The 27663-nt window shown below is 40.7% G+C and overlaps 1 protein-coding gene across 1 annotated transcript in view; it reads left to right on the plus strand.

Annotated features, from left to right (window-relative positions):
* Nucleotides 1-27663, plus strand: part of LOC121869782 (carbonic anhydrase-related protein 10-like) — a 165154-nt gene that overhangs the window by 69158 nt on the left and 68333 nt on the right. The window lies entirely within an intron of this gene.

The raw sequence follows: 27663 nt of genomic DNA on the forward strand, positions 1-27663 counted from the left end.
AGAGTTCAGCTTTCCCGGGACCTTGACGTTAATAAGTAAAGACCTGAGAGCGTTCCTGGGAGGTAGGCAGGACTACTGGCTGCGGAACTCTGCAGATACATCCACACAGTGTAATATATATATATATATATATATATATATATATATATATATATATATATATATATATATATATATATATATATATATATATATATATATATATATATATATATATATATATATATATATATATATATATATACAATATATATATATATATATATATATATATATATATATATATATATATATATATATATATATATATATATATATATATATATATATATATATATATATATATATATATATATATATATATATATATATATATATATATATATATATACAAACTATAGAGTATCTGGGGCTTAATTTATTTTCCATTAATAATAATCTTTGGATATTTGTAACATTTAATGCGAGATTCAGCGGGCTGTGAAATTCGCCGCAATTTTTAATGTATGAACATAAACCCGAGGGATTGGCAGGGTTTACACGGCAAAATATTTATTTTACAAATTTCACCAAACACACAAATTGTTGCTCTTAATTTTTTTAAACGAATTGAACCTCTTATTGAGGTTATTTGAAACTGATTACATTATCCTCTGCAAAAATACCAGACAATTTGTAAGTTTTAATAGACAGATCCTCTGAGTTTATCCATTTAGTTCCTCTTAACTTTGACCGATTAATTCAGTTTGATGATCTGTTTCTTTTGGCTGTGGCTTTGATTTTATTACCGTTAACACTTTCCCAGGTCAAAACACAGGCTTGGATACCCAGGGCCAGAAGCAGAAGTAAACAGGTTACTCCATCCCCTGGCAGATGTTAGTCTGGGTTGTTCCATCATCAGTAATCTGTCATTTGTTGTTCAACACACAAGAAGGGATTCGATCCCTGGACTCTATCTTGTGGCCTTAATAGTATTTAAATCACCTTAAGCCTAAAGGTTCAAATCCGTAAATGTGAAGCAGTTAACTAACACAGAAAGATTACCAATTAACTAAACACAGCACTAACACAGAAGGATTACTAATTAACTAGATACAGCACTAACACAGAAGGATTACTAATTAACTAAACACAGCACTAACACAGAAGGATTACTAATTAACTCGACACAGCACTAAATAAAGTATATACGGCATTAAAGAACACCGTTTATACAGTCATAATTCCTTCAAAAGAAACACGGTGATTTATGACCACAGGAACATTCAGGTAATGTGTGTGTGTGTGTGTGTGTGTTTGAGCATGTGCGCTTTTGTGCGTGCTTGAGAACGTGTGTGCGTATCTACATGTGCGTGTGCAAGTGAATGCCATTCAGTGAGCCTCGAGGTGTTGGCAGCCCCACTCAGGTTAGGTGTAACTTGAGGGCCGGTCTGGGACGTGTTATGGGGAGTTTCACCTGACACACACACCTGGTACAGCCTTTAATTTGGTCGTCTTAGTATTAACTTACTTCTATTTGCATATATTCTAGTATAATTTATTTATTTATTTAGTAAACGAGACAAACAGAAAAAAATATATAGACGGACAAGATATAAAACATGGAAATAGACAGAGAGACAGATAAACGACCAGACAGACAAGAAGACAATCAGACTTAAACCTAACGAATCAGTGTTAGTGGACGGTATACCTGGGGTGGGAAATACCTGCAGTGGTCACCTTGACGACCCCACAACACCGCGGTCTTGGTTACCTGTGCATATAATATGTTGCGGATCGATACCCCTGCATCACCCCCTTACCTTCCCACCCCCATCCCTTCCCTCTCCCTAACACCCCCTCACTTTCCCACTACCCTTCCCCCTTCCTTTACTCCACCACCAACCCATCACCTTCCCACAATCCTCTCTCTCACCCCTCACCACCCCCTCACTTTCCACCTTCCCACAATCCCTCCCTCTACCCCCCACCACTCCTCACCCTCACCGCCCCACACCCCCTCTACTCCACCATGAAAGAACAGCCTTCACCTACATGTTTTCGTCATTTCTCATACTCATTCATAGAAAATATTCACTGTATATACTGTGGACTGGAGGTATAATACTTGTTTGTAAATAGAGTTAACAGGGATGGTATATGCCAGCATAACTTAGTACAAATGTATATAGTTCGTCTGGATTTATATATATTCTCGCGTTATGTGTATGCTAGTATATACGTAATTACTGTTTGATTTTAATTACATTTTTTTTTTATGTCAGTAGAATATTTTATCGTTATTGTTCAGCTTCATATATGAGAAAAATGTTTAGAATGATTTGTGTTATTTATTTACTCTTGGCAGTATATAAAATGATCGTGTTTTGGTGTGTGGTCGTGAGCTCTATCCTATGTTGGGTCTTAGGAGAAAGTGGTTTGTATACTGGTAAGCTTAACCCCAGGAGTACGATGACTTAATCCCTTGAGTACGATGACTTAATCCCTTGAGTACGATGACTTAATCCCTTAAGTATGATGACTTAATCCCTTGAGTACGATGACTTAATCCCTTAAGTATGATAACTTAATCCCTTGAGTACGATGACTTAATCCCTTAAGTATGATGACTTAATCCCTTGAGTACGATGACTTAATCCCTTAAGTACGATGACTTAATCCCTTGAGTATGATGACTTAATCCCTTGAGTACGATGACTTGATCCCTTGAGTACGATGACTTAACCCCTTGAGTACGATGACTTAACCCCTTGAGTACGATGACTTAATCCCTTGAGTACGATGACTTAATCCCTTAAGTACGTTGACTTAATCCCTTGAGTACGTTGACTTAATCCCTTGAGTACGATGACTTAATCCCTTGAGTACGATGACTTAATCCCTTGAGTACGATGACTTAACCCCTTGAGTACAATGATAACCCTTGAGTACGATGACCTAACCTCTTGAGTACGATGACTTAAGTCTATGACCACTATGACTTACTTTACCCCTTGAGTAAGATGACTTAACCCCTTGAGTACAATGATAACCCTCGAGTACGATGACCTAACCTCTTGAGTACGATGACTTAACCCTATGACCACTATGACTTACTTAACCCCTTGAGTAAGATAATATATGTCCAAATAGTTTAGTCACTGTACTCGAGGAGTTAAATAATCGTACTTGAAGGGTTAAGTCATCATACTCTAGGGGTTAAAATACCTTCGTCCTCAAAGGGTTAAATCATCGTACTGAAAGAGTTAAGTCATCATACTGAAAGGGTTAAGTCATCATACTCGAGCGGTATATGTTAATCAACTACCACCTGACTAGACTTTTTCTCATATCACTTTCATTATTATTTATATACATAAGGTTTTTGTTTAATAAAGGCATGTTGTTTACAGGTTATAAATATATTTTACCCTCCATTGGGGAGTTATCCAAAAGTCCCTGTGCACCCATAATAATTGGAAACTTTGTTAATTAAACCGTATTTCTTAGGGTTGAAATTGGATATGTCGTTAATTATCTCAGGTGTCTAGGGATTCCTCGATCACCGGGCAGTTTATGGTTGTGATAAGAGTTCTGTCATGACCTCGTAAAAAATGTTTGTAATAGCTAATTTATACATGTTGTGATTAGTTAAATTACTTTAAAATGCTTTTGACAGTTTAAAAAGTTTATAATTAGCATAAATTGCATGTTCATAAGGGCCTTTATATATAGCTTGTGAGTAAGTAGAAATGTACATACAGACATACACAAGTATATATATACATGCGATATCACACACACTACTACTATTACTACTACTACCACTTTGCTGTCACTCGGAATCGAATATGACGATCATCAAGCTATGATGCAATAATATAAGTTACTAAGGATGTCACCTTCGTTGGTGAGCTTTGAGGTGACTCGACAGGCCGATACGGAACCACCAGGGCCATCCACAGATGTTGAAAGTGTGGATGACTACATCTAGCACGGGGTGGGGGGGATGGGCAGCGTCTCTCCGCGCTGGAACTTGTCTGCCTCGGTATGCAGTCGGGCTAACTAGAAAGTATTGACACCTTCTCGTGCGGTGCTCCTCCAAGCATTACGGTGTGGAGTGATCGTCTCCCAGGTGAGGGGGTCGATTTGGCACTTTTCAGGTTTGTCTTAAGACTATCCTTATACCTATTCAGTTGCCCGCCAGCGTTACGTTTACTATTCGTTAGGTGACTGTACACTGTACACTGTACAGTAGCTACTTTGGCAGTCTACTGTCGTCCATGCGGGTAACAATGACCAGTTCAACGTAGTTCTTCATGGATAATGGTAGCCTCGATGCTCCTACTATTGGTGTCAGCGAGAATACTGGCATTCGTTCTCTTGTCTTCCCAGCGAACTCAGAGGATGGAACATAGACTAAGTTAGTGAAAGTTTTCGAGTGCCTTGAGGTCCCTCCTGTATGTGACCACCTTATCTATGCCGCCCATGTGCAGAGTTGTGACTAGAGACTCCAGGCAGTCATCTCTGTTTGTCCCCGTTGCCACTCGTCCGTCGCCATAGGACTTTTGGGAGTATAGGGGTTTGATGATGATGAGAAGTATGATGAGCTGGGTGATGGCTGCGCGTGAGTTGATTTATACGGTGAGGCAAAAGCGCAGGTTGCAACTACACATCTTGGCTCTCCCTTTTCCTGATCCAGTAGTATAAGCAGTTGCAATAACTGTGGAGAGAGAGAGAGAGAGAGAGAGAGTTACAATGGACTGCCGATAGCCCAGTTTGTTGGGTTTCACCTTAGTAGCCTGTCCATCAGGCATTGCCTTCATCCGCCAGTGAAGTCGTTGAGATCCCATGTTGGTCACCTCTTCCGCCTATACCGCCTTTGGGGTCTTATTGGAGTTCTGTAAGCATGTTTGCCTGGTGCGGGGCTCCACCGCAGATTATTTGTTTTGGGCTCACTCCCATACCCTTATACCTACCAAGGTTAATACGCAAGGCAGCAGGGCAGTGGTTGGTAGACGCCAGGATATGTCCATGTGCCAGTGGGCCTATGCGCTGTCCCTCTGTCCCTCTGGGGCCCTCTGTTGCTTTCCTGTTCCTGTTCACTACGAGGGCTAGCCAGAGGCGGTAGCTGAAAGAGAGAGGAAGCAAGCAGTGCCTGCACCTTAACACTAACCTAATGCTGCCACACAGGACGCATTACACCACCCTGTTGGCGCGCACGCGCGCACACACACACACACATACACACACACACACACACACACACACACACACACACACACACTTCTGCAGATGTTATTGGATTTTATACTAAAGTTTTGCATAAACAAAAAATGAGAACATGCATTTTTCATCAGAGAAAATACGCCGAGTTATGTTACCTAATCTTACCGACAGACAACCAGAGGACACTCGTCAGAAAAAGCATAATATGAACAAGAAGAGGAAGAAGAAATGACAAAATAATGAGTATCACATTACATCATCAAAAATCTTATACATGTGATATTACCGCCACCAAAACCTCACCATCCTGCATAATAAAAATAATAATTTGTCTGGTCTTCTTAGCAATGATAAAAGGAAAATAAAAATATATCGCTCATATTTCCTCCTCCTGTCTTCAACGCATTTTTCCACAGCGTTCGCGACAAAAGTTTCGGCGTAAGTTATGTCTCTAAGTACATTTGGAAATTGAATTCTTGGCTGCACCGTTTTAATGTGATTCTCTCTTAAAGCAGCTTACACCCAGCCAAGGTTTAATTCTATACAGTACCATCGTAAAATTATACCCCACATCTTAAATGATCATATATGAGAATCTATTTTCTTTTTCGATCATTATAAAAAAGAAGAAAAAACATCATTATAATTTCATATTCTTTAATCTTGTGATGATGATGTTATTAGTGTTTAGTCTATGTACCGTTTTACTTCTGAGTAGGACTTGTACTCGTGAGGAGGATCTACTTAAGTCACTGGTTGGAGGCTGAGCAAGTCGAAAGGTAGAGTCAGTAAATACCTCCATCTTAGATACTACTACTACTACTACTACTGATAATAATAATAATAATAAAACGATACAAAATCATACCTGACGCTTGACACCAGAAGAATGTTGATCCACCACCATTAAAAAAACCCACATCGCCGTACACCAAAGTCGACAACAACCACCCTCCTACACCCCCTCTTTCCCTCCCGGAGTCAAATATTGCGACCATAAAAAACGCCATTATGTATAAGTTATGATGGCCCGGCGCATTCGCAAACACAGGGACGGACAGGTGCAAATTAAATTCCGCCCCACAATATATGAACCTTAAAATGAAATTGTTACTAGTGAGAAATGGATGTTTTATATATATATATATATATATGTATGACAATAATTTTTTCTTTAACCCAGTCTGATTATTGATGTGTGTGTCCCGAGCCTTGTTTACTCTCGAACATTCTTTATACACGACGGCAAGTGTCTTACAATATGACCTTATATTTGACGTATATACCCTGATTATACAATACACCTTGATATATAACAGTATATACCTTGCTATATGATACTGTAATATATCCCAGTTTACGACATCAATCCTGGATATAAGACGAGAGATTACTTGTTTGTACTCTCTCTCACACTTTACCCTCCACCTTACACCCTTTCTTCTCTCACCCCTCCCTCACACTCTCCTCTCGCCATAATGGTAGTTCAATCCCCCTTGAACAGTCACCCTTTGTACAATTTTCACCCCTTTCCCTACACGATGAAAAAATATTTATACAATATCCCGTCCTCCCTCTCTCCCTCCCTCCCTTCCCACTCTCCCTCCCTCCCTTCCCACTCTCCCTCCCTCCATTCCTCTCTCCTTCCTTCCCTTTCCCTTCACCATTCATAGCAAAAAGTAGTAGAGCTATAGGTCCCTCCTCCCCCCCCCACCCTCTCACCCTCCTCCACTTCTTCCATTTTCCTGGAAAAAATATTTACAACAACCTGTTTACAACCCCATTCGCAAAAGGAAATTCCCCATCCCACACACACACCTCCCTCCTCCCTCCCTCCATAATCCACGCTTCTCACACAAATCCCTTCCGGAGCTCTTGCCTCCCACTCTTCTGCCTCCCTCCCCCTTCTTTGTACTCACCTTTATTTCATCTGCTCTTCCTCCCTCCATTATTTATTTCATCTTTCCTTCCTTTCCTCCCTCCACCTTCCCTTCCTTCCCTCCCTCTACCTTCCCTCCCTCCCTCCACCTTCCCTCCTTCCCTCGTCACACTAGGCCTTGTGAAGAACGAATTTAACTCCCTATCTTGGCAACATTCCTCAGATATGACATGTTAGCGACGCTCTCACAATCTTGGTATTCAAATATCGTGTAAATTTTTCCGCATTTTTTACAAGATCTCTCTCTCTCTCTCTCTCTCTCTCTCTCTCTCTCTCGTCTTATATAAGCTTGGGGGGGAGTTGATATATATTAGGGTGTGTCTTATATATTGGGGGTGTTGTTGTGTATCGAGGTATATCGTATATAAGGGCAACAGTGTGTGTGTGGGTGTGTGTGTCAATGTGTGTGTGTGTGTGTGTGTGTGTGTGTGTGTGTGTGTGTGTGTGTGTGTGTGTGTGTGCGTGTGTGTGTGTATGTAATGAAGATGAAGACATAATAATAACTTCTATGTACGTTAGGTTAAATTAGTGTAAGTTAAGTTTATTTTAGATTAAGTTAGTTTACTTTAGGTTAGGTTAGGTTAGGTTAGGTTAGGTTTTCTATAAGCTATTCATTTAGATGTATCATGGTGATCGACATGATAGCCTATGGACAATAGAGTACCATGTCGATCATCATAATACATCTAAATGAATAGCTTATAGAAAACCTAACCTAACCTACTTTAAGTATAATTTCACTATCTTATGATGGTTAACGACGCCTTAAATGAACTACCATATGCCAATAATTTCCATTAAGCTGTAACAATAAAAAACAAAATGTTGTCTATATTTGGCAAATGTGGTTTCCAGGAGGTGTGTTTACCAAGGTGTTGAGGCCCCCAGCAGGTTCAGTCAATGGCAGTGTTATTATTATTACAGTCATACATAAAGTACTTGTGTTTCTCCTTCTATGAATCAATCAATTATTCATCCAGTCATTCAGTCAATCAATAAGTTAATCAATTATTCAATTAACCAATCAATTAATCAGTCAATCATTTAATTATTAATTCTACTAATTAATTAATTACTTAACTCATGAATGAATGAATGGCTGAATGAATGAATGGATGAATGAATGGATGAATGAATGGATGATTGGCTGAATGAATGAATGGATGAATGAATGAATGAATGAATGAATGAATGAATGAATGGCTGAATGAATGAATGAATGAATGGCTGAATGAATGAATGGATGAATGAATGAATGAATGGAAAGTCTGGAATTTTTTACTCTTATAATTATTTATGGCATCAGCAAGGTTTATATATTTTCTGCGTCCTGCTGTCTGTCTCTCTGTCTGCCTGTGAGGGTGATCAATGTTGCTGTTCTTTTGTCTACAATAATATCTACTTTTGACGTTACTGTCAATTATTTACCATTTCGTCTATTTTTTTCTTCTAATTTCTTGTTTGTGTAATAATAATAAATTATATATGTTTTCGCATCATAATCGTTCTATCATAATTATTATAGACCAAAAATTTAAGCAAAAATACGAGAAAAAAACTGTAGTGCTGTTGAAATTTTGCTGAGGAAAAAACAGAGTAAAATAGTATGAGGTTTTAGTCGAGGGAGAGTTTATAATATTTTATATGAGAAAGAATATATACTGTATATCATCTTACTGGGAGCTGGAAATATATTGCGACATTTTTGCTGAATTGGAGAGAGAGATTTTAGAGCTAAACCGAGAAATATTATTGGTGGGGACAAAACAAGTTGATATTGGTGAAGGTTAAAATTTCAAAATTCACCACTAGGGAACTCCTGACTGTGGCTACCTCCACACACACACACACACACACACACACACACACACACACACACACACACACACACACACACACACACACACTTATTTTCGTAATGATAAAAGTCACTGGTAATGAAAAGTGACGCCAAAAATATACGCTAATAGGATTTTGTAGGAAAAACATTTTCTCTCTCTCTCTCGGGTTTTTATGTACTTCTATTTCTGTCAGTTTCTTTTTTCTTTGTGTTTTTTTTTTTAGAATTTATTGTCTGTCATATATTGATAGACTAAATATATCCTTATATTCCGCTATATATCATCATTATTTCTTGTCTCTTCTTTCTTCTATAATATTTTATATATCTTCCAATAATTTAAGCACACCGTATTCATCTTTACCGACCTTCTCCTTCCCATTCTCAAATAACAGTAACAAATAAATAAAAAATAAAGAAAAATAACGTTAGAAATAAATATATAACACATCCTTTATAAAAAAAATTAAAAAAATTGAAACAAGATAATATTTTTAGATACTTCTTGAACTTGATGTGAGAGTGAAAATATAAACATTGGTGCTGTGTAATAAAGAGATATCGTTTATTTTGGGAGATTAAGGGAATTTAAGTAAAGAGACATCTCGTAAGCTGATCTCTCTATCATGTATCCAAAGCACAATTTTTTTCTTGTAATTTGATGAAATATGAAAACAAAAATACCCCAAATTATTATTTTTTAGATCAGAAACCAATCCCACAAAAAAAAAAATATTATGAAAGGAAGCTCAACTCCTTTAAGGCAGGAGGCAAAGCGCACATCATGAAAATAGTTGTTGTTACTTTAGGCAATTTTAGTACAATTACTTAATTCGTGGATATCAAAGTTATACAAACATGACTAGACAACATATTAAGCAGCTTCACCTCTGAGCCATACGTCCCATCTCTCCCGTGCCTATTATGACATCACACCACCTTAGGCTCTACGACTGTTATTGCCAAAATGTTAAAAAAGTTTATAATTAAACTCTGAAAATAGTGGTAGCGTGTTTCGTACTTTTTGGGGGTTGGGAAAATATGTTATTAATATCAGGTATGGGGTCTGTGATTCTTGCTTAGATATGAAGTTTTTCCTCTGTCTCGTGTTGTTATAAAAATCTGATAATAATTTAGACAACTATTAAGTAGATGTGTGTCTTCCCCATCAGCTAAACATAAAGGGGAATAAATACCCACTGGCTGAAACCAAACGTTTATAGGCTCAAGTAATGTTGCGGGTCATCAATAAATACTAAGAATTGTGTCACAGAAACACCAGAAGAAAATAACTACACTACTGACTGTATTAATGTGTGAAAAGTACCGAGTTAATATGATCATTACACAGAAAGGTTGTATTTACAGGTTACTTCAAGTTAATTCTTTGTTGAGGAATGTATACGTAGTAGTAGTAGTAGTGTGTGTGTGTGTGTGTGTGTGTGTGTGTGTGTGTGTGTGTCCTCATTCACTATTAACACGAGAATAATTACGGGGTGTTGAATCCTGAGTAATGTTTTCATAGACACGTAAGCAAACATTTAACCGTAGATATATTACAAGAATGAGTTGTACTGAAGAGGATTAAAATTTCTAGTACAAACATTAGTCAGGTATAACTTAACAGCTTAAAATTCCCTTAACAAGCCATTCCCTTCGTGCAAGAACGCGCAATCGCTGACTGCTGCCTCCCTGGAACCTTACAAACACTGCAACAATTATCATAAAAGCAAAACACACTCGATTTACTCATTAACACACAACTTCAACTCCATCCTTACCCGACTCCTTCACCTTCAACGTTTATGAGATTTTTTTCTCTTTAAACATCGTATCTATGACTGTGTTCACCTCTTATAGCAACAGGAAAAAAACGAACGAAAGAAAGAAAAAAAATATTATTTCTGTTAGACTGAAGCCGCGGATCTCGATACAGCGAAAGCGGAGATCGTTCTGGCCGTGAGCCGAGAGTCGCTGGCGATTACAGGAGAGCTTTGGAGGGATTACAGAAAGGTAAACGCCGGCCGCTGAGGGTTAATTGGGATCACTGGATAATTGATGAGGGCTTAACGGCATGGCTAATGTGAGGTGGTAATCATAGCCCAGCCAACACGGCTCTCAGCTAACACAGTTCCCAGCTAACGCACCTCCCGCATTCAAAGGATATCCTACACAAGCAGCACTCGGCTGACACACCTCTCACATCAAAGCACGCGGTCTCACACACCTCTCAGCGAATACGTTCTTCAGCTCAAACAGACTCCAGCTAACACAGTTCTCTTATAATAAACCAACAAAAGCGGCTGTCAACTAACGCACTTCTCATATCAAAGCACGTCCTTGCACTCTCAGCGAATACGTCCTTCAGCTCAAACGGACCCAGCTAACACAGTTCCCTCATCATAAACCAACAAACACGGCCGCCAGCTAACGCACCTCCCCGTCCCCCTTCTCCCCGAATTCGTCCCCCCATCTTGTTCCTCTGGTTCGCTTAATTATATATCCGCATAGGTTGTTGGCTGAGTTGCCAGACAGGCTGTTATATCGTTAATTACAGCATCTCCTCAAGACATCTAGGTGGAGGAGGAGAGATGGAGGATGAGCGTCTTCTACTACTTGAACAAGGAGCTGGAGAATTTGTGGATAACGATTGTTTTTGTTTTTTTAATGTGATATGAAAGGAAATGAAATCCAATATTTTTGGTTGAGTATGGGGAGAGAGAAAAATGGAAAATGAAAGGAGAAATACGGAGATAAATTGAGAGAGAAAGAAATATAAATGAATTTAGAGAAAAAATATAGGAGATATGAATTGAGAAGGAGAGAGAGAGAGAGAGAGAGAGAGAGAGAGAGTCCAGTGATAAGGTGAAGGTCATAGAAAGGAAAGTAGGTCTGATGCTAAACCTGATTATGATAAAGTATTAAAATGATGACGGATGTTGTAAATATTTATTCCCGGAGAGACATAGTGTCCCTGTGTGCCCTCTTCCCTTCTTACACACACACACACACACACACACACACACACACACACACACACACACACACACACACACACACACACACACACACACACGAGGAACTACCAATTATCACAAAACGAATGAACATGACATATCAATCGTATTAGAAATTATTTGCAGGTCGTAATTTTAGTTAAATATAGTTATGTTATGTTATGTTATATTATGTTATGCTGTGTTACGTTACGTTAGGTTAGGTTAGGTTAGGTTAAACTGGGTTAGGATAGGTTAAGTTGGTTGAGGTTCGAAAAACTTTAAAAGATATGAAGGGAAAAATCGCTGGCATATGACGTCAAAAAACCAGAGAATTTCTCATACTTTTACCATAAACAATAAACAAAACTTAAACCACCTTAAGAATTCAACACAATGTCACGTTTACTCTTTGTGCACATTACCACGATGGCATTATTATACAGCAGTGACCCTGGCACGTGGAGAGATTTAAGTACGGGTCTTATAGCGGCGTCTGTTGCTGTAAATAACATAAAACACGTACTTAGTGTATACCTACCTGGCAGTTCTAGTTTAATGCATCACCCTTACTGTTGACACTCTGCTGCTCTGCCCATTAGTCTCCGCCACACATTTTTTCTACATAAATATTTCCATGGAGGCTATTATCACTGAACAAAATTATACGTGAGTAGCTATTCTCGGTATCCTGCGTGTAGAATACTTAATGGTTAAACGTAATGTAATGTATGTATATAATGTATGTATGTATGTATGTATGTATGTGTATATGTATGTATGTATGTATGTATGTATGTGTATATGTATGTATGTATGTATGTATGTATGTATGTATGTATGTATGTATGTATGTAAGTATCAGTGTGTTTAGAAGCAATTAAGGAAATCCTCAGGGCCAGTCAACCAGACCAGACAGCCACCCACACGTAAATTGTCATCATATATAAATTAGGGCACTTTATGAGAGGCATAACTAGTGGGGTAACTTGGCACTACTTGGCACTGGGGGGGGGTGGGGGGGGGAGGATTTACTGTTGGATTAGCCAGGTGTTGTTATTACTAAGACTAGGACCAGGTGGTGGCAACTGGCCTCCACTGACTTAATTTCACGTAATAAATGTTATCAATTTATCACCCCGAGAATAGTCCATGAAAATACAACTGATGGAGAAATTAAGTCTAACTCTCATAGGATTGTTTATTTTTTTTAACTCTTTCTCTGTTTTGGATTAAGAGTATTGTGCGTAAGTGGTGAGTAAGAGGTGTGAGTAAGAGGTGTGAGTAATGTATGAGTAATTTGTGAGTAAGGTGTGAGTTAGAGGTGTGAGTAAGAGGTGTGAGTAATGTATGAGTAATGTGTAAGGTGTGAGTAAAGTGTGAGTAATGTATGAATTTGTGGTGGAGTGTGAGTAAGGTGTGAGTTTGAGGTGTGAGTCATGTATGAGTAATGTGTGAGTAAGGTGTGAGTGAGAGGTGTGAGTAAGAGGTGTGAGTAAGAGGTGTGAGTAAGAGGTGTGAGTAAGAGGTGTGAATAAGGTGTGAGTAAGAGGAAGTATTAGTGTAGTGTAGATAGACGGAGCCTCAACAGAAGTGTGTCTTACGAGGCAGTACTTCACCTTCTTCTTAACACCATGTCTAATCCTTCCCCCCACACACACACACACACACACACACCTAACCTAACCTAACCTAACCAGTGATTCAAAATATATCAGAACACATGTATACGATATTGTTCACTCTGATTTCCTCTCTTCTCCTAAATGCCTCTTATTATGGCGCCTGCCGGGGACGCCGCAGATAGCTTCACTATGTCTGGCTCACACCCACTGAGTCTGCAAGAATGGCGCTCCTGACAAATTGCCGCCTGATGAAGCCATTACGGCGGGTCCTACTCCTCTGCGTTTATTCTCTCGCTTAACTGAAGACACATCTTTCTCCTTTCTACCATTATTTATGTTCGTATTTCTTCTTTGTTCATTTTTGGTATTTTATTCCTTGTACCATTGTTCATCTACTTATCCTACCTTACCCCCTGGTTGTACCACTGTCCGTACATGATCTTTCTCTTGAGGTCAGTCTCCAGTCTGTGATCTAAGAGAAGCGTCGGGGAGTGTCTGGTTATAAGCTGCCTCGTACCATGACCCACACGGCGACCACTGACTACTGAGGTTGACGATCAGGACCTCTTCATCGGTGTGATCATCATTTATCCCCTGATCACCATTATAATTGATCATAATTTTTCTCCTGATCATCTTTATTCATTGATCATCATTTATCTCGTGATCACCAAAAAAAAACAAAAACAATTGAGAGTTGAAATAAGATTCTTCAAGACATTATCATATTGAAATCTCTTCCTTTTAATTTTACATCAGCTGTTGAAATTTATGGATAGAGTTTAAGAACTACCTCTCCCTCCTCCCCCGAAAAGAAAAACCCGAATGATTGAGGGGAGTTCTTATGTTAGAGATTTGTAATAGTGAAATGGGGTGTGTTTCCTGAGGCAGCTGGCGATTGGGAGATTAATCATGGTCTTAAGTGAAGGTAAATTACAAATAAAATGATCTTTTGGAGAAAAATTATTCGACATAATGGCATGAAACTCACCTGGACCCGCTCTCCCTCCCCCCCTCCTCAAAAAAAAAAACATGTATAGAGCTTTTACGTGTTGAGTCAATCATCATGTGAATAATACCACAGTTACTGAGATAGTTACGTCGCTGTCTATTATAATTAACAATGTTAACCTCGGAGTTAGTCAAGGAATTAAACCTGAGAAATAGGAATATCAGACAGTGGCAGGTCTAGGTGAGGACTACCAGCTGCACGTATCAAAAATAATCCCTAACGCCTGGTAGACTCGCGACCCTCCGCACATCGCGTCACTTCCGACAAATTACGTTTCTTCACTGATATTTATCACGTCCTTAGTAGCCAAATTTATTGTACAAATTACCAAATTAAATCCATATATATCACAAGGGTGAGGAATGTGATTTCATTGCATTTCCATTAGCGCTCCTGTGAATAATACAGAAGGCGCTAGTTACAGAGGACGAAAAATACTCTAATTACACGCCACGGGTTGTTTCCTATCACACCTGTCCGGCTGATTGTCGCTTAATTACCGTGAAGTGTGTCCGGTCAAATAAATCTGTGACGTAGAGTTGGTTTAATTATCATGGATAATTTCCTTTCAAATCTATTGGTGTGATATTCGCCTAACTATCATGATCTATTTTTAGGTCAAATCTAGAAGACTTGACATTGTATAATTGTCATCACCTGGTTCCAATCAAGTACACTGATAATTATGTCTGTTTAATCATCAATATTTAATCCCAATCAAACCTCAAAAGTCGACATTTACCTGACTATCATTAAATGTTTCCCTTCAACTTTCTATCAATAGCAACTCTACGGACTTGGCGCACCCACATTCAACTACCACAAATCAACTACTGTACTTATAAAGATCTTTTCTTCTTCCGTCCAACAGTCATAATAAACGCAAGAGATATACTTCAACCTTCTATTAATGAAGAACTTACGTAAATCTCAATTATATTAACTATCTCTTCCACTAATTTGTGTTAAATATCACGTTTGTTAGTAATTATCAACGTAGTCAAAGTGAATTGTCAATAATAATCATGTACAGAAGAGAGAATGATCGCTAATTATAATGTATGTAAATGACTCTCAGTGTAAGAAAGACAATTGTAGCTCATCATCACAAATGTAAATGATTTGTCAGTGTAATAAATTGTCGCTAATTATTATGTATGTGAATTACTCTCACTGTGAAAAAGTGAATTATCGTTAATTATCAAGAATGTAAATTAACGACAGCCATTGCTCCTCTACCCTCACCCTATCATCATCATCATCATCATCATCACACTCCTCATCCTCCTCCTCATCATCATCATCTTTCTCCTCCTCCTCCTCCTCCTCCTCCTCCTCCTCCTCCACCTCCTCCTCCTCCCTCCTCCTCCACCTCCTCCTCCTCCTCCTCCTCCTCCTCCTCCTCCTCCCTCCTCCTCCTCCTCCCTCCTCTTCCACCTCATCTTCCTCCTCCCTCCTTACTCCTCTACCTCCTCCTCCTTATCCTCCTCCTCCTTTTCATCCTCCTCCTCCTCCCTCCTCCTCCATCTCCACCTCTCCCCTCCTCCTCCTCCTCCTCTTCCCTCCTCCTCTTCTTCCTCCCACATCATCTTCCTCCTCCTCCTTATCCTCTCCTTCCTCCTCCTCCTCCTCCTCCTCTCTCCTCCTCCTCCTCCTCCCTCCATCTCCTCCTCCTCCCTCCCTCCCCTCCTCCCTCCCTCCCCTCCTCCTCCTCCTCCTCAATCAACTTTCCTCCTCCTCCTCAATCAACTTCCTCCTCCTCCGCCTCCTCATCCTTCCTCCTCCTCCTCCTCGTCATCATCTTGCCTCCTCCCCTCCTCCTCCCCTCCTCCTCCTCCTCCCTCCTCCTCCTCCTCCTCCTCCTCTTCCTCCTCGTCCTCAATCTCATCTTTTCTCCTCCTCCTCCTCCTCCTCTTCCTCCTGTCCTCAATCATCTTTTCCTCCTCCTCCTCCTCCTCAATCATCTCCTCCTCCTCCTCAATCTTCTTCTTCTTCTTCTTCTTCCCTGTAATCCTTCCTTCCTCCCTCCCCGTTTACTTTTATACTTCTTCCTTCTCTCCCCTTCTTTCCTCCTCCATTCCATATTTCATTTTCTTTAATCTTCCCTCCTACCCCAATTTCCCTTCTTCTCTCTGTTCTTTCCTTCTTATTATTGCCATCTCAATAATCCTCGTCTGTCTCCTCTACCCCATTTACCGCAGTTATCTTAAGTCCTCGTCTCACTTCCTCCTGAGTAAATCTTTAGAGAAAAAATGATAATTTCCTTCAGTAATCTTGGATAATAAGTTTTCGTATCAGGACCTCCACTTACATCATCCCTCAACCTCCATTTACTACCTGCAGTTACAATTTAATCCTGCAACACCCTCTTACCTCTCCCTCCATCCTCCACTTTTCTCACCCTCCATTACCTCACCCTCCTCTACCTTATCTTCCACCTTCCACTACTTCACCCTCCACCTCCGCTACCTCACTCCCCACCCTCCACTACCTCACCCTCAACGCCTCCTTGAAAACATTACCCCCAGACTCGTGTCGTGCTCAAGCGTGGTGTCCTCAAGTCCTCCCACTCGTGCAGCGACGCCTCCTATGAGGGCCCTCTTGGGCATAGTACTGTACTTCAAGCTGTGGCTCCCTGCAGCAGCTTGGTCGACCTAAGTACACACCTCCCTCTCTGTACCATGTCCCCCCCTTCCTCCTCCTTTGCTTTCAACTCCTCCTTAAACACCCCCCCCTCCTTCTACTCCTCCTCTCCAAAACGTGTCCTCCAGCACATCTCCACCACCACCACCTTCACCTCCAGTTTAGCAGCGTGGAGACGACGTGGTAGACTACAGAAGCGTCCCTGTGTGCTGTGCCGTGTGCCTGTTTATGTGATCTATATCTCCATGTAAACACTCGGCTACACAATAAAATATCGCTATCGTTATGGCAGGCAAGGCGGGGACCGTAAATCTCCGTGAGAGGGCCACCACACCCCGCCCTTCGTCCCGGTCAATATCCTTCACTCACTGCATCAAACCAAATATTTTTATGCGACAGTGTTCACGACTCCCACCCTGAGGAGTGAAGACGTCTGATGAAGAGGTCTTACATGTGTCTCTCTCTTGAAGGGGATAAAAGCTCACGATCGATACGCAAGAAACAAATATTAGAGCCACTATTACCTAGATAATAGGCTATCAAGTGCCTGCTTTATACCGCCACTACAGCCGGGGTTTATGTGTGGGTACACCTGTGTCCTGGACCTGTGAACATACATACCAAGTGTTGGACTGTGTGCGAGTCACAGCCAGCTTGTTACATTCATTACTCCTGGCCTGGTTTGCCGACCTTGTTCTCCCTTAGTGTGTGTGTGTGTGTGTGTGTGTGTGTGTGTGTGTGTGTGTGTGTGTGTTTTCAAACCTTTCCAATGTCTCTTACTATACTATTCACACGATAGATATTTTCTCTCTGGCTTTCTCTTCTCCTTCCATTTCCTTTCACTCTCTTTCCTTTCCTCTTCGCTCCCATTCTCCGTCCCCTCCCCACTTCAATTCCCCCTTCCCCCTGCTTCTATCTATACCTCCTCCTTGTCTTATTCTAAACTATCTTTCTCTCTCATCTCACTCTTCCCTCTCACACCCTTCCCCTAGCTGTATCTCCCCCTCTTCCCTTTCTGTGTAACCCTACTCTCTCTCTCCTCCTAACTCTGCCTCTGTCTCCCTCCCTCCCTCCCTCCTTCCCTCCCTCCTTCCCTCCCTCCTTCCCTCACCTTCACCTCCACTCTGCGTCCAGGCGTAAGTATTTGAGCTGCCTGGTGGTACTTAGACACAACCAACACCGTCAGTTTGTTTTGGTGATGCACAGACCAACAATCAATATATACTGTACTACCTTCTTGGGGTCGGAGCGCTGTGTGCCCTACTCGCTCTCAAGGGGGTCCAGATTCCCCCGTCCCTCCCAACTATAGGATTGTGTGAATATATATATATGTGTGTGTGTGTGTGTGTGTGTGTGTGTTGTCCTTCTTATATATGTACAGGTATGTGTGAAGATTTATAAGGCGATATATTATGCGTCAGTGTATGTGAGCGTCTGTGTGTGTTAGTTTAGGAGTGTTCGATTAGATACATAACACATGAGACTAGGATACATAACACGTGAGACTAAGATACATAATATAGGTAAAAGTGCCATGCATCACCTTTGCAGCATGACGTCATCACAATAATCACCTGTGTAGCCCCAGCTCTTTGATGTCAGACGTCAGATTATCGACACATAAACGCAGTACAGTTTTGGTATGAGTGAAGCTCATGTTTGTTCGTATTTTCTTTATGAATAAAATTATATAGCACTAATATATGCACGTTGACATGACTAGTAAGTGTGATGTTATTAGCGTAAAATACATGTACCTGGATTTAAACAAGCACAGCTACCCCCATGGCTACCTGTAATTGAAGTTGTTTTTTTATAATTTTGCACGTATACCTGTAGTGTATTTTAATATGTAACCGGACATTAATTTCTACCGGAATCTAAAAAACGTATATCTACTGTAAGTGATGTGTTAGTATATTATTATTTTCATACACGGTGAACAAAATAAATTAATTAAATGCTTCCTCGACTGGTAGGTTAGGTCACAGGTCAACGAGTCTTAGTTTATTCACTCGACGACAACTTTTGAAAAGCTTGGTTAATATTTTTTTTCTCTGCCAAGTCCTCACATTATCGACGTCTAACTCATTGACATAAATATACCAGGTGTGTTATGATACTATTTACAACCTCCATGAATTATCAAATGATTACCTACTGAAGATATTAGTTCACAGCGAATGGTGTTTAATGACCTGAGAAGTTTATAGTATTTGTAGTAATAACTTGGTGCAGTAGATGTTGCCGTGAAGTACTCTCGTTAACGCTCAAATTTCAGGTTATGGTGAATTTCTATGTTATTTTCCTTATTCGTTTTATCTTGAATAGTTTATGATTTTTGGGGGGAGTTCGTATCTCATTTAGCAACTCTGTGTCATCTGTTATTTATGTATTTTATGCAAATTTTATATAAACTGTACTCGTATATCTGTTGCAGGTTTCATACGTATGCTAATGTGGCTTTTGCCGTTAATATTAAAGCTTTTGATGGTCGAGCATCTCTTACATATTTCATTTCGAATATATATATATATATATATATATATATATATATATATATATATATATATATATATATATATATATATATATATATATATATATATATATATATATATATTGGGTGAAATGCGTAAGTGTGTGTGTGTGTGTATGTGTGTGTGGAAGGAGTGTTTTTTTGTGTCTGTATGTAAAGGAGACTTGAACACGTGCTCACCTTGGCTCACATAAACACTCCCAACAAGTTCATAATTAAACAAAACACAATAAATCCTCCAACACAGCGCCGCTAAGCCTTATCAACTCCACTGTTCAACGAGGAAGTGGGACGTAACCACGGATGATTACCTAGGTGACGTTTACCTTTACAAACACACAAAGGCAAGTCCTGTTGTAATATACGTCAGACAAATCCATAATACTCTTCATTTTTTCTACAAATAACTGTTGCCGAGTTGTAAATCACCATCGTCTGTATTTAACCATTAAGTGTGTAACGCTTTAACGATGTATTGTATTGTATCACTGTTGAAAAAGTTAGGGTAATTGTTTTAAAGTGTCTACCGTGTTCCTGAACCTGATAATGTAATAAACAGGCAGATTTGAATACTAGTGAGCATGTAATGGCCCATGTTTCATAAACATAAGACTTATATAAATGGGTTAATTTCATTTGATTTATATACTGATTCATCCCCTGTAACTTTCCACTGGCTATGAGGTGACACGTTCAATGCACGTGATAAGGTGTGCCCACGGGAAGCTGCGTCATACTATGCTGAGTAAAGGCATAAGTAGCTGGCTCTTGGCCACCTAAAGCGGGCAGTAGCTTGATATCCTTGACTAGAGGAAGACGTTATTTGAGAGCCGCAGTGGATGGTGAGTTGTCAGGGTCATACAGGGAAAGATGGTGGAAACGGTGGCAGAAGTTGTTCCTTGGTCCCGATTCCCAACGTGATTGTTTTGTTACGCTCTCAATGATCCGATTTCCTGTTTACCGTTGCTTGTATAGCTGCACTGGCCATGTGCTCTGTTTATCTTCACTCTATGAATAATGTATACCTGCACCTGTATAACTGCACTCTCTACACTGTATATATTATACATGTTGAATCAATGTAAACTTGTATTACCAATTGACTGAATTATATCTATCTATCTATCTATCTATCTATCAATCAATCAAAATCCCCTATATAATTTTATACCACTAAAATTCTTCTTAGTTTCAATGTTTTCTACTATGTCAAACTTATTACAGTTATTACAGATAACTTTTTTTTTCTGACCAGTGGCCCAGTAACCTTCACAGTCGGTCCTGAGAGAGAGAGAGAGAGAGAGAGAGAGATCCGTTTACATCCGCAGTTCTCTTCACCATAGCATAAATGGTCCTTAGAATCATTTTATAGAATTTGTTGTGTGTCTGTACGTATATGTATTCGTGTGTGTGTGTGTGTGTGTGTGTGTGTGTGTGTGTGTGTGTGTGTGTGTGTTATCGAATTAATGACAATCCACTAATTCATATATCAATAGCATTACTTCTAACAGGAAAAAATATCCCTTATTAATACGCTAAACACTTTACGTTACTAACAACAGTGAACACCAACACACCGAGGAGTCAAAAGTCTTCCAAGGCCGAGGTGATATATTCTGCCTCGACGATCAGTAGAGTCGACCAGTGTAAAGGGTAACAGCCAGCCCTTATGGCGGAGGAGAGCGTGGACCAGGCAGGCAGGGAGGGGGGGAGGAGAGTATGGACCAGGCAGGCAGGAAGGGAGGGAGGAGAGTATGGACCAGGCAGGGAGGCAGGCAGGCACAATGACCCCACAGTGCCATGCAGCTCACGAACTCTCGCCTCAGGAACACAATTGACATCCGGAGACAGATGGCTTTAAACGTCGAGATCAGTTGGTGAAACGATTGAGATTTTCCAAAGGTTGCCTGAGCAAGAAGCTTCATTGTTCACCAACGGGGAGGCGGAGGGAGGGTTACAGTCCGCTTTATCCGTACTTGCACGTTAAACTATCACCACATTAACGAGGTTCATGACCAGGTATTCAATGTATATTTAAAGTATGGTTTGGTTTTGTTGTTGCTAAAAACCTTGACTTAACAATAAATCTCCGGTAAAATGGTTCAGTGATTTTATATATTTTTTTTTTCCCGTGTGAGAGTTATCGGATGGGCTCAGTTCCCAGCGGTGGTTGACATAAAGTGGCCAGGGTTGTGTTGTCGTAGTATCTGGGACACAGAGTACATGGTTATGGCTGTCACAGTAAAAATAGTATACACACATTTTCTCTGTAGATACAAGACCATCATCGTTGCGTATTTATGACACAGTCTGCCATCGTACTCAGGTAAAGTTAGTGTTAGGGTCGTAGTGTGATGCTTGTAGGGGGTACAGAACGTAGGTGTGTAGCTTTGTAGACACACCGTAGTAAGTTACCAGTACTTTAAACATGTGTTCATTATATCTCTACTGATATGTGTCTGTGTGTTAACTGTAACTAGATCAAATAGGTAAAGTTGTTGACACTTGGTAAATATGTGGTCCGGACTTGTTGGAGAAAAATATGATTAGTTTATTGTTGGAGAAAACTTGCGTGTTTAGTCGTGGGTCATACTGGACGACGACTTTCTCACATCCAACCCAATCTGGAATTAGAGCTCAGGGGCGCAGTTGTCAGACGCAAACACATTACAGCAGTATCATCAATATCGTATTTGCTTGTGCATTAAAGGTCTCTACTTCGAATGTAATATACATCAGAATGTTGACTTAGTCACACTCTAATGCACTGGCTGTTGTCATGTCTAAGCGTGTTGCCTGTATGAATGTTTTAGTGCGCCACCCAGTTACCTTATGACGGTATAAGGCGGTGCGTCGTCATGCAGTGAGACCCAAACACTGTGTCTCAGGGAGAGTGTGGCCCCAGAGGGGTGAGGGAGGCGGGTGTCACCGGCAGGCAGACTTGGCTGCTTCACACCACAGACACCAGTTGTAATATATTCACAATACTCACATATTACTAACACTTGACACGAGCGTTGCTGTCAGTCTAAAATACAAGTGACACCCGTCAGTCCAGTTAAATACTGTACCCGTACATGACCAAAGTGAACATAAACCCTTGTTTCTGTAAACTCTAGTTTACAAGTTAATAATGCAACATATATTATATATATATATATATATATATATATATATATATATATATATATATATATATATATATATAATTGTTTATGAATATATTAATACTAGCGTCGCCTTGCGGACAAGCGGGGTGACCAGCAGGGGAAGAACAACCCTCCGGGCCAACCCGCCAATAAACACCAGGGGCTGTGATGAGGCCATTGATTATTTATCTCTGCGGTTTCTGGCAGACGTGTCATCAACACGACTGAGGAAAGTGAACTGGGCAGGTGACGAGCTGGGGGTGTGTGATGAAGGGGGAGGGGAGTGTTAGGGGAGGGATGTTAAGGGGAGGATGTTAAGGGTAGGGGGGGATGTTAAGGAGGGTGTTAAGGGAGGAGGGGTGTTAAGGAGGGAGGGGTGTTAGGGGAGGGGGTGTTCAGGGGGAGAGAGGTGTTAGGGGAGGAGAGGGTGTTAGGGGAGGAGGATGTTAAGGGGTGTTAAGGATGGGAGGGAGAGGTGTTAGGAGGGAGTTAAGGGAGGAGAGGGTGTTAGGGAAGGGGTGTTAGGGAGGAGGGATGTTAGGGGAGGTGTTGGGGAGGAGGGTGTTAGGAGGGATGTTAGGGAGGAGGTGCTAGGGAGGGTGTTAGGAGTGGGCGTGATACAGGAGGGAAGGGACAGGGGGTGTTAGGGGAGGGAGTATTAAGGGAGGGGAGTAGTGAAGGTTTGAGTTTAGGGAGATGGAAGACTGTACAGTATTAGGGGAGGGGGGAGGAAGAGTAAGGTGCGTTAGGGGAGGAGGAAAGCAGTCTTGCCAGCATACAAGAAAGACGTGTGTGTCATGAGAGGGAGGGGAGGATGGGGAGAAGTCTATCTAGGGAGGAATTTGGAGGCATATATCTGAAGAGGGAAATACATGTATATGGAGGTATGTGTTGGGGAGGAACAGTATTGTGGAGTGACACAGGGGATGTTTGGAATAGAGGGGAGGAGTAGAGTGAAGGGGGAGTTTGTGAGGAATGGGGAAGTGGGAGGTGTAAAGGAGGTAAAGATATGGATAGTGGAAACGAGGGAGGCGAAAAAGAGAGGTGTGTGTGTGTGTGTGTGATGGTGGGTGGGGGGGGTGCAATGAAGGTGGGGTATGGGTTGCATTTTGAAGGATAGATGAGAGGAAAGTGGCTGGAGTAGCTGAAATGTATATTTGGGAAGAGGTGGTAGACGAGAGAAGAAGGGGAAGAAGGAGGAAGGTGAGTGAAGAAGGGGAAGAAGGTGGTAGACGAGAGAAGAAGGGGAAGAAGGCGGTAGCCGAGAGAAGAAGGGGAAGAAGGAGGAAGGCGAGAGAAGAAGGGGAAGAAGGAGGAAGACGAGAGAAGAAGGGGAAGAAGGAGGAAATATGCCCAGGAAGACAAAACTTAGTGAGGGGGATTATCATGAATAGATGTGAACAGAGTCGCTGGAATTATGCTGACGCTCAATAAACTATTCTCATTAAAGTGTGGAAATACTAAAATATACAAGACGGCTTAATTATACAACAAAACATAATGCATTAACATAATCCTGTATAACTTTGGACAATAGCGGCATGTAACAATAATGTCATAAGTCAAAGTGAAAATATTGGCCACAGCGACTCATTGTGAACTAAGGATAACATTACAATTAAATGGGAACCCGTAAGTCAATTTTTTTCACTTTGATTTTTAGTGTTTATTTATTCATGTCATAGAAAACGAGATTAAGACTACCAAGGTACACAACAGCAAATCACCAACAACAGACAACATTCCTGATCAATGCACAACAAGAACGCATTATACTAGACTGTAGGTAATATAGTGTACAGGGTATAATGTGTAACAATTGTTGTGTGAGTCTTTTGTCCATAATAGCTTGGAGACAACCTTGCTGCCGGTATGACTGAAGCAGAGAGAACAATACCGTGAGAAGAGTGGCTCGCATGCAGGGTCCCTTCAGATACCCGGGTCGTCTTTTGGTCATGTACCTACATGTGACTGTGAGGGTCCAGGTGTCATGGGGACATTTAACTCTTGTTCCTCCTCTTATAACCAGAACTTTGAGGAGAAAAAGATTAATGCATACGGCCTCTTTAATATTCTCTATGTTGATATGTTTCATATGATAATGACATAAACTAGTTATATTTTCTATTAACATTATCTTTGGTTACTTTATATATACATTATATATCTCCCCCCAGTTATCTCCATTGAGGTAAAAATTCAGTTTCAAATTTTTTGAAACAAATTACTATAGAAAGTAAGAGAGACTCAAGGCCTCACTCGCAGGGGGTGATGGACAGCGTGGATCAATGACATTAATGATGTAGCCGGAGAAGCTCAAATGTTACGCTGGTCAGTTGGTAGAGGCAGAGAAGGACTCGTCTCACATTCTTGTCTACGTCCTCCACTAGATACACGCTTGTTAATGTTAAAACAAAACAAAACGGGATTTGGGGTGAGTTAAAGTGCAGAGAAACCCCGAGAGTACTTTATCCAAGAGGCGATGCAAAATGTAATGCAAAATCTCACCATTCCTTGTATACTACGAGTGTAACTAATGCTGAGCCACAGACCGAAGGGCACAACATTATTCACAGGCTTACACCAGATCCATTTCCACCATCTTTCCAGCATCTTTCGAGCCATTAAAAGAGTAACAGAGGGTGAAATAATGATCAATCTCTCTCCCAGCAAGTGTCAGCGTGTAACTTTTATTGTTGGGTCCTGAGGAGGGGTAGTGGGGTGCAGGGAAGTGGTGGGGTGTGGGGTAGTGTTGGGGTGCAGGGTAGTGGTGGGGTGCGGGGTAGTGGGGGGGGGGTGCGAGGTAATGGTGGGGTGCGGGGTTGAGGCTGGGTGACAGGTGCTGGCTCTTACCAGGGACTGCACTTGTCAACGCCTGCGTAGGGTGTCGGTAACGGTGAACTTGATTGTACGTGGGTCGTAACAGTGAACATATACGTGGGACGTTAACAGTGAACATAATTTAATTAATTCTTAATTTTACCACTTACAGCGGCTCGTGTATTGTGTACCCCATACTCATCCTGTGGGTGGTAGCGGATAGAGTAGAGTTCACAAAGGGTCAGTATAACTAAACCCCGTGGTCAGGATATTATGGCATAGAGTGTTACAGAGTATTTCAAATAAATTCTTTGTTTTGTTCTGTACATAAAGGGTAACTTATTCGCAACTGCGTGAGTACAGGAGTGTGAGGCAGTATGTCTGGCCGCACACTTTGATATTCACATTTGCGTGACAGGTATTCAAGCACTTTGTGTGTTTGGTTCTATACATGGGAGCTGATAGAGCCACTAAGTGCAAAAAAGTGAATACAATCTTAATATGTCAGCTATCTTGCCATTTCACACATAGTGTGGTTGGACCTGTCCCTAAAAGGTTCTGTCTTCACACAGTCGAGGACGGAGTGTTGGAGTGTGTGGCCAAATGTTTGACCACACACATTGCATTTAGTTTTGTTCACATCTGCTTGAGGGGCATACTGCCAGAGGTACCTATGCCCTAACCTTAGTCTAGACTCTAGAGGTTAAAGCATCTTCAATTTAATGATCTTGTTACTTGCTATATATACATGTTTCACTTGATACATCTCATCATGCTAAACAATGGATTGACTAATGCCTGATTGCGCTTGTCTGCTTGCGTCAAATTCATCAATAAGTTCCTTCGTAATAACAGTTTTAAGGGTTCTTTTTGACAGACTCAGACTGTATTCAACAGTGTCTTTGTTAGACACGAATTTGGCGAGGGCATCAACTCTGTCATGTTCTTTGAGGCCTATGTGAGAGGGGATCCACAACAGTTCGATGAGACTGTCAGTGACAGTGGTTTCAATAAATTTAATGATTGTGAGCATGACAACTGTGACAGTAAACATGTACGTGGGTCGTGACAGGGGACGCCTCAACCCCCTCAGTAGTCCAGGTACTGTACGTCCCACAGTCAAACCTTCGACATGGACGCCACACGAGCATGTTGGCCCAAAATAGCAGGTGTTGGCGGTGTGGCCTGGTGTCGTGTGTAACTGTGCGAGTTTTGGTACAATTCGAATTCAAATTAAATTGCTAAAATCAACAGCATTACAGTGATATCACTGGTGGTTGTATTTTACGATGGTAGTATTGTTTGAACCATCAAGATTATTACTAATTTTCAGTGCATATATATATATATATATATATATATATATATATATATATATATATATATATATATATATATATATATACACTTTTCCACTCTTGTAAGCCTTTTCTAGCTATATTGCAGTGTTGCCGGAACCGAGAGCAAACACAACCTCTCCCTTCATTCGTTGTCATTCAGTCACTCTTACTGCTGTAACAGATATATTCTGCTCTTTTTTTCTCCACATATATATATATATATATATATATATATATATATATATATATATATATATGTGTGTGTGTGTGTGTGTGTGTGTGTGTGTGTGTGTGTGTGTGTGTGTGTGTGTGTGTGTGTGTACTATTACTTTCATGAGGATTTCTACTTGGTAAATACCAGGACAAATAACAGGCGCCGAAGCTCGCCATCCTTCATTGTGAACTGCGTAATGACGTCTCGTGATGTATTTCCCGGTGCTCTAAGTTGCAGACAGACCATTATGTGTCATAATTCTGCCGCCACTATGTGCTTCTTCCCTCGTAATTGTATATTTGTTTCTGGCAGGAAGCTCTCCGGGGGTCGCTTAC

This window comes from Homarus americanus, unplaced genomic scaffold, assembly GCF_018991925.1.
Source record: "Homarus americanus isolate GMGI-L3 unplaced genomic scaffold, GMGI_Hamer_2.0 scaffold17515, whole genome shotgun sequence".
NCBI lineage: Eukaryota > Metazoa > Arthropoda > Malacostraca > Decapoda > Nephropidae > Homarus > Homarus americanus.